Below are 10,843 nucleotides of genomic sequence, written 5' to 3'. Positions count from 1 at the left end.
TTAAAGATTTTATTTATTGAGAGAGAGCATGTGTGCAAACAATGGGAGGAGCAAAGCGAGAGGGACAAGAAAACTCCAAACTGACTGCAGAGACCAATGCAGGGCTCACCTCAGGACCCTGAGAGCATGACCTGAGCTAAAATAAAGAGTGGGACAATCAACCAGCTGAGCCACCCAGGATCTCAATAAATAACATCATTTAAAATGAAAAGTAAGGGTGCCTAGGTGGCTCAGTGGTTAAAGATTTTATTTATTGAGAGAGAGCATGTGTGCAAACAATGGGAGGAGCAAAGCGAGAGGGACAAGAAAACTCCAAACTGACTGCAGAGACCAATGCAGGGCTCACCTCAGGACCCTGAGAGCATGACCTGAGCTAAAATAAAGAGTGGGACAATCAACCAGCTGAGCCACCCAGGATCTCAATAAATAACATCATTTAAAATGAAAAGTAAGGGTGCCTAGGTGGCTCAGTGGTTAAGTGTCTGCTTTCAGCTTAGGTCATGATCCCAGGGTCCTGGTATCGAGCCCCACATTGAGCCCTACGTCGGATTCCCTGCTCAGCAGAAGGCCTGCTTCTCCCTCTCCCACTTCCCCTGCTTGTGTTCCCTCTCTCACTCTCTCTCTCTGTCAAATAAATAAACAAAATCTTTAAAAATAAATGAAAAGCAAGAGCTACTATAATACTCCGAGGTGGCCTCTAAAGCATCAAGGAAAGATAAAATGATCTTCAATAGGATTTTAGTTATACTTTCTACGTTATAATTATTTGATAACTGGCAACTCATATGGGGTTGCTTAATACAAATATTCACCTAATCAGAAAACCTCATTAATAAGCTATTCTAGATAGACTGCAAATTACTTTATCTGAACTCGTTTTTTATAGCACTTTGCAAAACAGAAATACGGCTTTAGATTAGAGCTAATTCTAGGAATCTATGTCAAAATAATCTAAATATCCTGTACTTAAAAAAAAACCAAAATAACATCCCAAGGTGTAGAGTGAATGTCAGTAGTTAGTACCTACAAAAGAAGAAACACACCAAATCCCTACAACCTGTGGTAAAGGAAAAACAAATTCATGGGTCCTCAAATGAATACTGGGGCTGTTATAATTTAAAATTTTGAGTGGAAATTTCCCAGTATTTATTTCTGTAATTTTCCAGCATACCCATAGAAAGGAAGAGACTAAATGAAGTCTCCGCATACCTTTAGGAGGTGACCAATGATGGCTGAGAATATTTTTTCCCACACCATCATACTTCTCCGTATGTTTGTAGGTTATTACCATACTGAGTATTGCCCAAGCCATCAGATACAGAGTTATCCAGAAACCATTTATTCATTATGTTACTTCATAAATAAAAATCCCTTCAGGCTTCCACTCTGTATACTGATGAAACTAGATATGTGTATAAAATAGAACATTCCAAAGAAGTACATATGGTCACTTTCCCTATACTGGCCATGGGAAGACTTATATTTATCCCATTAAAAGCTCCGGGGGATGCAATTTTGTGGAGCTTATTTGTTCTCTTTTAAATATGAATATTAAACCACAGCAGTAATCAATTTACTTATGAAGCAAAAATCAAGTAAATGAAGTAAAAAAACTAAGGAAATAGTCCTTGCCTTGAAAGAACAGAAAATGACCCACATTCACAGTAAATAATTGCAAATGCTCAGCCCAGAATTTATAAATTTCCCCAGATTACTTGGGTCTGGGGACTAAACGCAATGAATTAGAATGGAAACTCTTCTTCAGCAAAATTCGAAGAATATATTTCTGCCATTTTTGGCTTACTTTAGAGTACATATGTGCTCTAAAATTTACTGTTTTTTTTTTTTAATAGAAAAACTTATGACTTCTGGTTTATATAAGTTGTATTGCTCACCACCCCCATTTTTGGCATTTGAAATAAAATGTTTGCAATATTTTGCAATGCTGGTCACTTTTTCAAAGTATCTTCTGTTTTTAGTTTGAAAACCAAGGATGTGCTAGCAGTTATTTTAAAAATACTGCATGTTCTGCACAAGTTATTAGATCTTTATAAAATGATAAATGCTGCAGTATATATCCTATGCATATTTTTATGGAAGCATTTAAATTTAATAATTACATACACTAAAAAATTACTATCCTGTCTGAAATTAAAGGAAGAGTGTTTTGTTATATAACATTTCTAACATATTAGTGATTCTGAAAGTTTTCACCTCATTTACAAAGTCTTCTGCCATGTTTACTTAAGGGTAGAAAAGTGAATTCTAGGTCATTGGTTAGCTCCAAAAAGGAAAATATTGAGATATTATATCTTTATTTATGCTTATAGTTGGTAATACACAACCTCATAGTTAGAAGGCACTAGTTAACATTTTCTTAAAGACTACAAAATGCAGTCATTAGTCTATGAAACACATTATTTTGTCTCGATGTTGGAGAGAGGAGAGGGATAGAGAATGTACTTCCCTTTGTCTTTTCTGGCTTCACTGTAACTATCCATCTGCTTTATTTACCTTTCTCTTCAAGTGTGTCTTGTGTACAATTTCTGCCTATTACTGACCTTTTTTTGCCATATAATTCATGTACCCTAAAACTCACCATTTTAAAGTGTACAGTTCAGGGGTTTTGGTATATTTATAAGGTGGTACAGCCATTTACCACCATTGACTATCAGAAAAAATTCCTCACTCTGAAAAGAAACTGCATACCTATTATCAGTCACTTCCCATTTCCCTCTCTCCCCTCCTCCTGGAGCTCCAACCTTGGAAACCACAAACGTACTTTCTGTCTCTACAGATCTGCCTATTCTGAACATTTCATATAAGCAAAATCATATAAAACATGTCCTGTTGTATCTGGCTTCTTTCACTTAATGTTTTCAAGGTTTATCTCTGTTAAAGTATGTAACAGCATTTCATTCCTTTTTATGATCAAGTAATATTTCACTGTATGGAGATCCCTCATTTGGTTTACTGTTCCTGACTTCTTATATATGTATTCTCTGCCAATGGCCTTTTAGTAATGGTCTTTAAGAAAACTGTGTTCTGTACTTTCTATTCCCTATGTAAGCTTACCCTTTCTTACTGTCCTCAAAATCTTTTTCCTTAGTACTGATGCCAGCAAAATCTTTGTTTAATCTTATCCCTCTTCTCATCTCCAAATACAAATTTACTGCTGCCTTTTGTAAATGACTACACTAGGACTCCAATCTTAATATATTCTAACTTGAATTCACTTCTCCCCCAGATGTGACTCTTGATCCTTACCTCCTATATCCAATCCTTGCCAAGTTTAGTTCTTAAACTGTTCCAGTGTTTTCCTGTACTCCCTGATGATTCCCTTTATTTTCATTGCCATTTCCTAATTAAGCTTTTTAATCTTTATATTCTCTCAAAAAATATTTATTGAGTGCCTCCTGTGTACCAGCCACTTTCCCAGACTCTGAGGATACACTATGGAGCTTCTAGTCTTGTGGCACAGAATAAAAAGATGCTAGGAAAGCATAAAACAGAGGAACTTGAATTAGTTTGGGGTCTAGAAAGGCTTCTTTGAGGTAGTGGTATTTAAGTTAACCTCTTGTTAGAAATCTTTTTTGTTATAAATGACAGAAAATCCAGGTTAAAATTGCTCAAAAGTTCAAATGGAATCTACTGGTGCCAGTAATAGAAAAATCTAGAACTGTATCTAGCTTTAGGCAAGAATTGACTCAGTACCCTAAACAACATCTCTAAAAACTATCTTTTTCTTTCTCAGGCCAAATTCCTCACAAATTTAGAACTTTTGCATAAGCTATTCCTTCTGGCTACTCTTCCACTTTTACTCTTCCCTAATTCCTACATACCATTCAGACCTGTGTTGGTTTGGTTTAGTGGAGACATTTGGGAAAACCTCTCTAGCATTCATTCCACCCATCTTCTGCCAACAGTTTATTGATTTTTTTTTTTAATTGGGAAATTCATCCTTCCTCACTTATAGCCATAACTATGTGTTCCAGCTGGCCTTAAGTGATTCAGGGGAAATGATATGGGAGGACTACCAGGAGGCTAATCCTGATATATCAGTAGCCCTACTGGAAAGACTGTACTATCTGTGAAACAAAGTGTCCTCCAGATTCTCTATACAGGACATCTACTCTCCATTTGCAAGTCCCTGTCATAGGAATCTAAAGTAGCTTGTGATCACATTAGATATAAAGGATTTTGAATCTGAAATTATTAAAAATATACCAATATTCATGTTTTTTAAAACTACTATTATTTCTGCTATTGTCAGAGCAAGGCAAGGGAGGCAAGGTAATAGAAGTGACTAGAAATGGCTAATAAATAGCCTTCAAACCATTTCTGTATAACTTCTGGCCATCAAAAAGGAATCACAAATATTATGTTTAATATATTTAATCTCTGTATTCCTATTACTTAGAACAATGCTTGGCACATAAAAGATGCTCAGTAAGTACAACTTATATTTGAGAATAGGAAGATTGGTAGAAGAGAAAATTGTACTTGCTGTACTGGAAAGACCCCAGAGAAACCATTCAGATGAATACAAGAAAAAAAATTAAAAATAAAATCACTTTATACAGAGAGAATGCATTATCTGGGGTTCTCCAGAATCCAAAGTACAGCAGAAGTTTACATGCTGTTATTTTACTAGGGAATGCAGGTGTGAGAGAAAAGAGGGTGAGTGAGATAAAGAGGAAGAGAAAATACGAGAGGCCTGAGTAGGCCTTTAATTGGTACCAAGTAGAGTCTTAGGAGAGGGTTACTAACTACTGTGTCCCAACTACATGTAGTGTGATCTATAGTCTGCTGAGGGAGGAAGGGAGAAAAAGGTATCTGCTGGTGCCCATCTCCTATTGATCCAAAGTGTGCTCCACTGGGCATTAACACCCCCTCATCTCCGGGTTACACACACATGAGAACTGAGTAGGCCTCACTGTATCTAATGCTTCAGTGACAACAGAGAAGCCTCCTGAGGCAAAAGCTCTTAACCTGCTTGCTGGAGTAGCTGTTGGACAGAGCCAAAGTGGAGTTGTTCTCCAAGACAGTAGCTAGGCAAGAACAAATACTGCTGAGGGGATTTGTGGAGGCACAGATAAATACACTTTACTGTATTCATAGAGTGGAATACTATTCAGCAATAAAAAAGAAATAAATTACTTACATACAAAACATCAATAGTGAATCATAAAACCAGTGTTTAATGGAAGAACCCTTACACCGAAGAGGACATAACACCTGATTCTATTTTTGTAAAATTCCGTAATTAGTTAGATTACTCTGATCAGAATAGTAGTTGGCTCCAAGATATGAAACAGAAAATGGCTGAGAAGGGGAAGAGGAAAATTTTTGGAATGATGTAAGGTTTTGTACCTTAGTGGAGACTATATACACAGGCATGTGCATCTGTTAAAATAGTAAATGAACAACTAAGATTTCTATATTTCACTGTATGTAAAATTCATATCAAAAGAAAAACTACCAAAAAATGTGACATATTCATGCAACAGAATATGATTCAACAGGAACAAACTACTGTGGCACAATTTAATACAGGATAACACCACTTTTACAGAAATAACATAGGCAGAACAATGCCATGTATTATATGGAGATATATATTCCTAGATATGTATCTTTCTATACATATTTCTAGACATATATATCTTTCTATTTATATATATATATATTTCTTTCTCTCACTCTCTCTCTGTATTATTTTTTCCTTTAAAAGACCAGAAGTTTATAAAATAAACTCCAAAGGCTGATTCTTTCTGTTGGCAATGGAAAATGATCTGGATTGGGAGTACTAACTAAAAGGTCTTCAACTTTTTATGCTTTTTTAAAGACAATATTTTAATTTTTTTTAGTTAAAAATGAACTAAGTCAGTATCTATATTAATCATTCAAAAACAGAAAAATAGAAGTAATACATGATTGTTATAGGAAATCTAAAAATTATATTAAAATATAAATAGATTCAAGTTCAATGTGGCAATTTGTATCCCAAACTATTTTTACTTCTTTGTCGGAAACACAGAATTTAAAAATGTCACTGGTTAAGAACAAAGAAACTCTGAAACTGCTGGCAGGTGGTTAAGAGAGGTCTACAAATTTTGAAACTCCTTCCACTTAATACCACCAGGTGGTGTGAAGTATGTAGGTGTGTACGTGGTGCATACATAGCTACAATCTTCTTAAATGTATTTATAAAATGAATATGATCATGTATAATATTGAAGTTTTTTTATAAAACAATGCACTGGATGATCCTTGGTAGCAATATTATACTTTAACTTGCTCTCTAATATATTCACTTTCCAGAAAAATATATTCAAGACACTCCAATACTTAAATGAATTTCAGTATTTAGGATAATGCTGCTTTTTAAAAAAGAGATTATGTATTTGAGAGAAAGAGAGAGAAAGAGAGAAAGAGCACGAGTGGGAGTGGCAGAAGGAAAGGGGAGAGAGAATATTAAGCAAACCGCACGCTGAGCAGGGAGCCCGACATGGGGCTTGATCTCAGGACCCAGAGATCATGATCTGAGTGGAAACCAAGAACAGTATTCAACCAACTGTGCCACCCAGGTGCCCCAGAATAATGCTGTTTTTGATGATAGACATTTGAAAACTTCCTTTGAAATGAAGGTGAGAAAGAAAATGCAGAAAATGGAGAAAAATGGCAAGTAGATCACCAATAAATCACCTATGACCCCACTTCCCAATGAAACACTGCTAATATTTTATACACTTTCTATTTCTTTTAATTTTAAATAATATTTATAACTACCTGGTATTTAGAATTATGGTTTTACATTCTAATTTACTATGTTAGATTAAGAATTTCCCATAATACTAAATCTCAAAATAAACAACAGTTTAAAGACTGTATAATAATGTAACTATATGGTTTGCTTAAATAAGCTCCAATTATTAGCTATTTGGAGTACTTGCCTTTCTCTTTTTTACTGTTTTATATAACATTGTGCTAGCTATTTACTCTGCCTCAAATGCTCCCTTCTATGTCTGTGAATTGCTGACTCTTTTCTTATTTCTTTAGGTCTCAGCGTAAATATTATTTCAAAGAGGCCTACCCATAAGATGCTATCTAAATTAAAGCAGCAACACCATCTCCCAATGCACACACCAAATGTGACACTTTATCACTGAGTTTAGAAAATAATGGGCAGCAGTGTCTGGGTGGCTCAGCTGGTTAAGCAGCTGCCTTCAGCTCAGGTCATGATCTCAGGGTCCTGGGAATGAGCCCCTTGTTGGGTTCCCCTCTCCTCGGTGAGTGTGCTTGTCCCTCTCCCTCTACCCCTCCTCCTGCTTGTGCTCTCTTTCTTTCTCTCTCTCTCTCAAATAAATAAAATCTTTAAAAATTTTAAGAAAAAGAAAATAATGTCAAGCCACTTAAGTTTCATTTTCTCTATATATGAGTAATAGTTTTTGCCTAATCTACTTCTTAGTATATTCATGGTTGTTACAATATTATACATAATATGTGAAAAGTTTAGGTGATATAAATTGTTTATCAGTATAGCATGTTATTATGGTCTTTTTATGGAAGGCAACACACACACACACACACACACACACACACCATTTCTGTCCAGCAGGGCTGAGGACAAAAACATTTCTAACCCAGGTTTCTTTGTTTATTTACTTTAGTATCTGGGTAGATTCCTGCTCCTGGCAATCAAAACAGCCTGAGATTCCGCTATTAAAAGATATGAGGACAACAGCTTGGTACAGCTTGGTACAGCTTGGTTTATCTCCATGGGAAGTCTGTACCAAAGATGGGATGGATTAAAAAAAACCCACAAGACTCATCTATATGCAGCCTATAAGAAACTCATATCAGACCTAAAGACACATACAGATTGAGAGTGAAGGGATGGAAGAAATGTTCCCCATGGAAATGAAAGCAAAACTAACAAAGAAAACCAAAAACCAAAAAACAAATCCAAAACAAAAAAATACTTCCTAGGAACACGTTTCCTAGAAATATACAACCTTTTGAAATTGTATTAGGAAGACAAAGAAAATCTGAACATACTGATAACTAGTAACAACACTGAATCAGTAATCAGAACACTCCCAATAAACTGAAGTCCAGACCCAGCTGGATTCACAGGCAAATTCTACCAAATATTTAAGGAAGAATTAATAAATATTCTTCTCAAAGTATTAAAAAATAGAAGAGGAAGAAAACGTCCCAAATGAATTGTACAAGCTAGCATTACTCTCGTGCAAAAACTAGATGAACACACTACAAAAAAGAAAACTACAGGCTAATATCCATAATGAGTACAAATGCTCAAATCCTCAAAAAATATTAGCAAACCACATTCAACAATACATGAAAAGGACCATTCACCACAACCAAGTGGGATTCATCTCAGGGAAACAAGGATGGCTCAATATTTGCAAATCAATCAGCATTATATGCCACACCAAAAACCAAAAACAAACCAAAAAAACTTCCCAAATAAAAACCATATGATCACTTCAATAGATGCAGAAAAAGCATCTGACAAAATTCAAAATCTATTCATGATAAAAACTCAATAAAGGGGGCTTAGAGGGAACATACTTCAACATACTTAAGCCCATAGATGACAAACCCATAGCTATTATCATCAAATTCAGTGATGAAAAACTGGTAACTTTTCCTCTGAGATCAGGAACAAGACAGAAGTGTCTACTCTCACCACTTTTATTCAATATGGTACTGGAAGTCCTAGCCCTAACAACAAGACAAGAAAAATAAATACAAGCCCTCTAAACTGGTAATAAAGAAGTAACCCTTTCACTATTTGTAGATAACAGGAGACTGTAACTCCACCAAGAAAGCTATTAGAAGTAAAAATGAATTCAAAAAAGTTGTAGGATACAAAATTAATATATAGAAGTTGGTTTCAGTTCTAAAAATAACAACAAAGTAGCAGAAAGAAAAACTAAAAAAGCAATTATCTTACCCTTGTACCAAAAAGAAGAAAATACTTAGGAATAAACTTAACCATGCAGGTGGGGGGGGGGGGCTGAAAACAATGGAAAGGCATACTATGCTCATGGATTAGAAGAACATCAACAGCATTTTTCACAGAACCAGAATAATCCTAATGTTACACTGGAACCACGAAAGACCTGAAGTAGCTAAAGCAATCAAACTGGAGGTATTATAAATCCCAGATTTCAAGATACACTACAAAGCTGTAACAATCAAAGCAGTATGGTAATGGTACAAAAAAAGACATGAAGATCAATGGAACAAATAGAAAGCCCAGGATTAATCTCATGTTTATATAGTCAATTATGACAAAGGAGGGAAGAATGTACAGTGGGGAAAAGACAATCTCTTCAATAAGTGGTGTTGATAAAACTGGGCAGGTACATGCAAAAGAATGAAACTGGGCCACTTTCCTATACCATATACAAAAATAAGCTCAAAATGCATTAAAGACCTAAATGAGAGATATGAAACCATAAAACCCCTAGAAGAAAACATTCATAGTATTCTGTTAAACAACCACCCTGTCAGCATTTTTCTAGGTATGTCTCTTGGGGCAAGGGAAATAAATGCAAAAATAAACTACTGGGAACTATACCAATCCATCAGTCAAACAATCAGTGCAAGCATTTTCACAATGAAGGAAACCATCCACATAATGAAAAGGCAATCTACTAAATGGGAAAAATATTTGTAAGTGATATGTCTGATAGGGCATTAGTATCTAAAATATACAAATAACTTTACAATTCAATAACAACAAAAAACTCCCCAAATAAGCAGATCAAAATGGGCCCAGGATCTGAATAGACATTCTTCCAAAGAAGATATATAGATGGCCAAAGACACATTCAGAGATGCTCAACATCAATAATCATCAAGGAAGTGCAAATCAAAACCATAATGATATATCACATCACACTAGTCAGAATGACTAGAATGAAAAACAAGTGGTGGCGAGATTGTGGAGAAAAAGCAACCCTCATGTACTGTTAGCAGGAATGTAAACTGATACAGCCATTGTGGAAGAGAGATGGATGTTCCTTAAAAAGTTAAAAATAGAAATACTGTATAATCTGGTAATTCCACTACTGGGTGTTTACCCAAGAAAGTGAAAAGATATATGCAGCCCCATGTTTACTGCTGCATTATTTACAAGAGCCAAGATATGGAAGCAGCCTAAAATGTTCACCAACAGAGGAATGGATAAAGGAGATGTCACATGTAATAAACACATTGTATACAATACAACTCAACAAGAAAAAAAGAAAGTCATCTTGCCATTTGGGACAGGATATTATGCTAAGTGAAATAAGTCAGACCAGGAAAGACAAAATCCATGTCATTTCAATTATATCTGGAATCTAAAAAAACAAATGAGCAAACAAACAAACAAACAAAAAGGCAGAAAAAGATCCATAAATACAGAATACAAAACGATGGTTGCTGGAAAGGAGGGGGATTGGGGGATGGGTAATATGTGGGAAGGGGAGTGGGAGGTGTAAGCTTCCAGTTATGGAATGAATAAATCTGGGGATGAAATTATTGAAATTGAAAATACAATTTCAAATGGTACTGTAATAGTGTTGTATGGTGACAGATGGTAGCTACATTTGTGGTAAATATAGCATAAGGTACGGAGTTGTGGAATCACTATGCTGAACACCTGAAATGAATGTAATGCCGTGTGTCAAGTCTACTTTTATGAAAAAAAATCTATACCAACAAAGAAACTTTTGTATTATAATTTAGAAATCACACTCATGTACTCAATAGTTTGGCTGGTAATTAGCTTTTTACTGTAAATATCACAAAACAATAAATTATA

At 35.2% G+C, this 10,843-nt stretch overlaps 1 protein-coding gene across 2 annotated transcripts in view; it reads right to left on the bottom strand.

Moving 5' to 3' along the window:
- The window catches only part of RNF180 (ring finger protein 180), a 192,909-nt gene that overhangs the window by 61,884 nt on the left and 120,182 nt on the right, over nt 1-10,843 (bottom strand). The window lies entirely within an intron of this gene.

The sequence above is a fragment of the Mustela nigripes genome, chromosome 12 (assembly GCF_022355385.1).
Source record: "Mustela nigripes isolate SB6536 chromosome 12, MUSNIG.SB6536, whole genome shotgun sequence".
In the NCBI taxonomy this organism is placed as follows: Eukaryota; Metazoa; Chordata; class Mammalia; order Carnivora; family Mustelidae; genus Mustela; species Mustela nigripes.
This window is presented reverse-complemented; position numbering and strand designations above follow the sequence as displayed.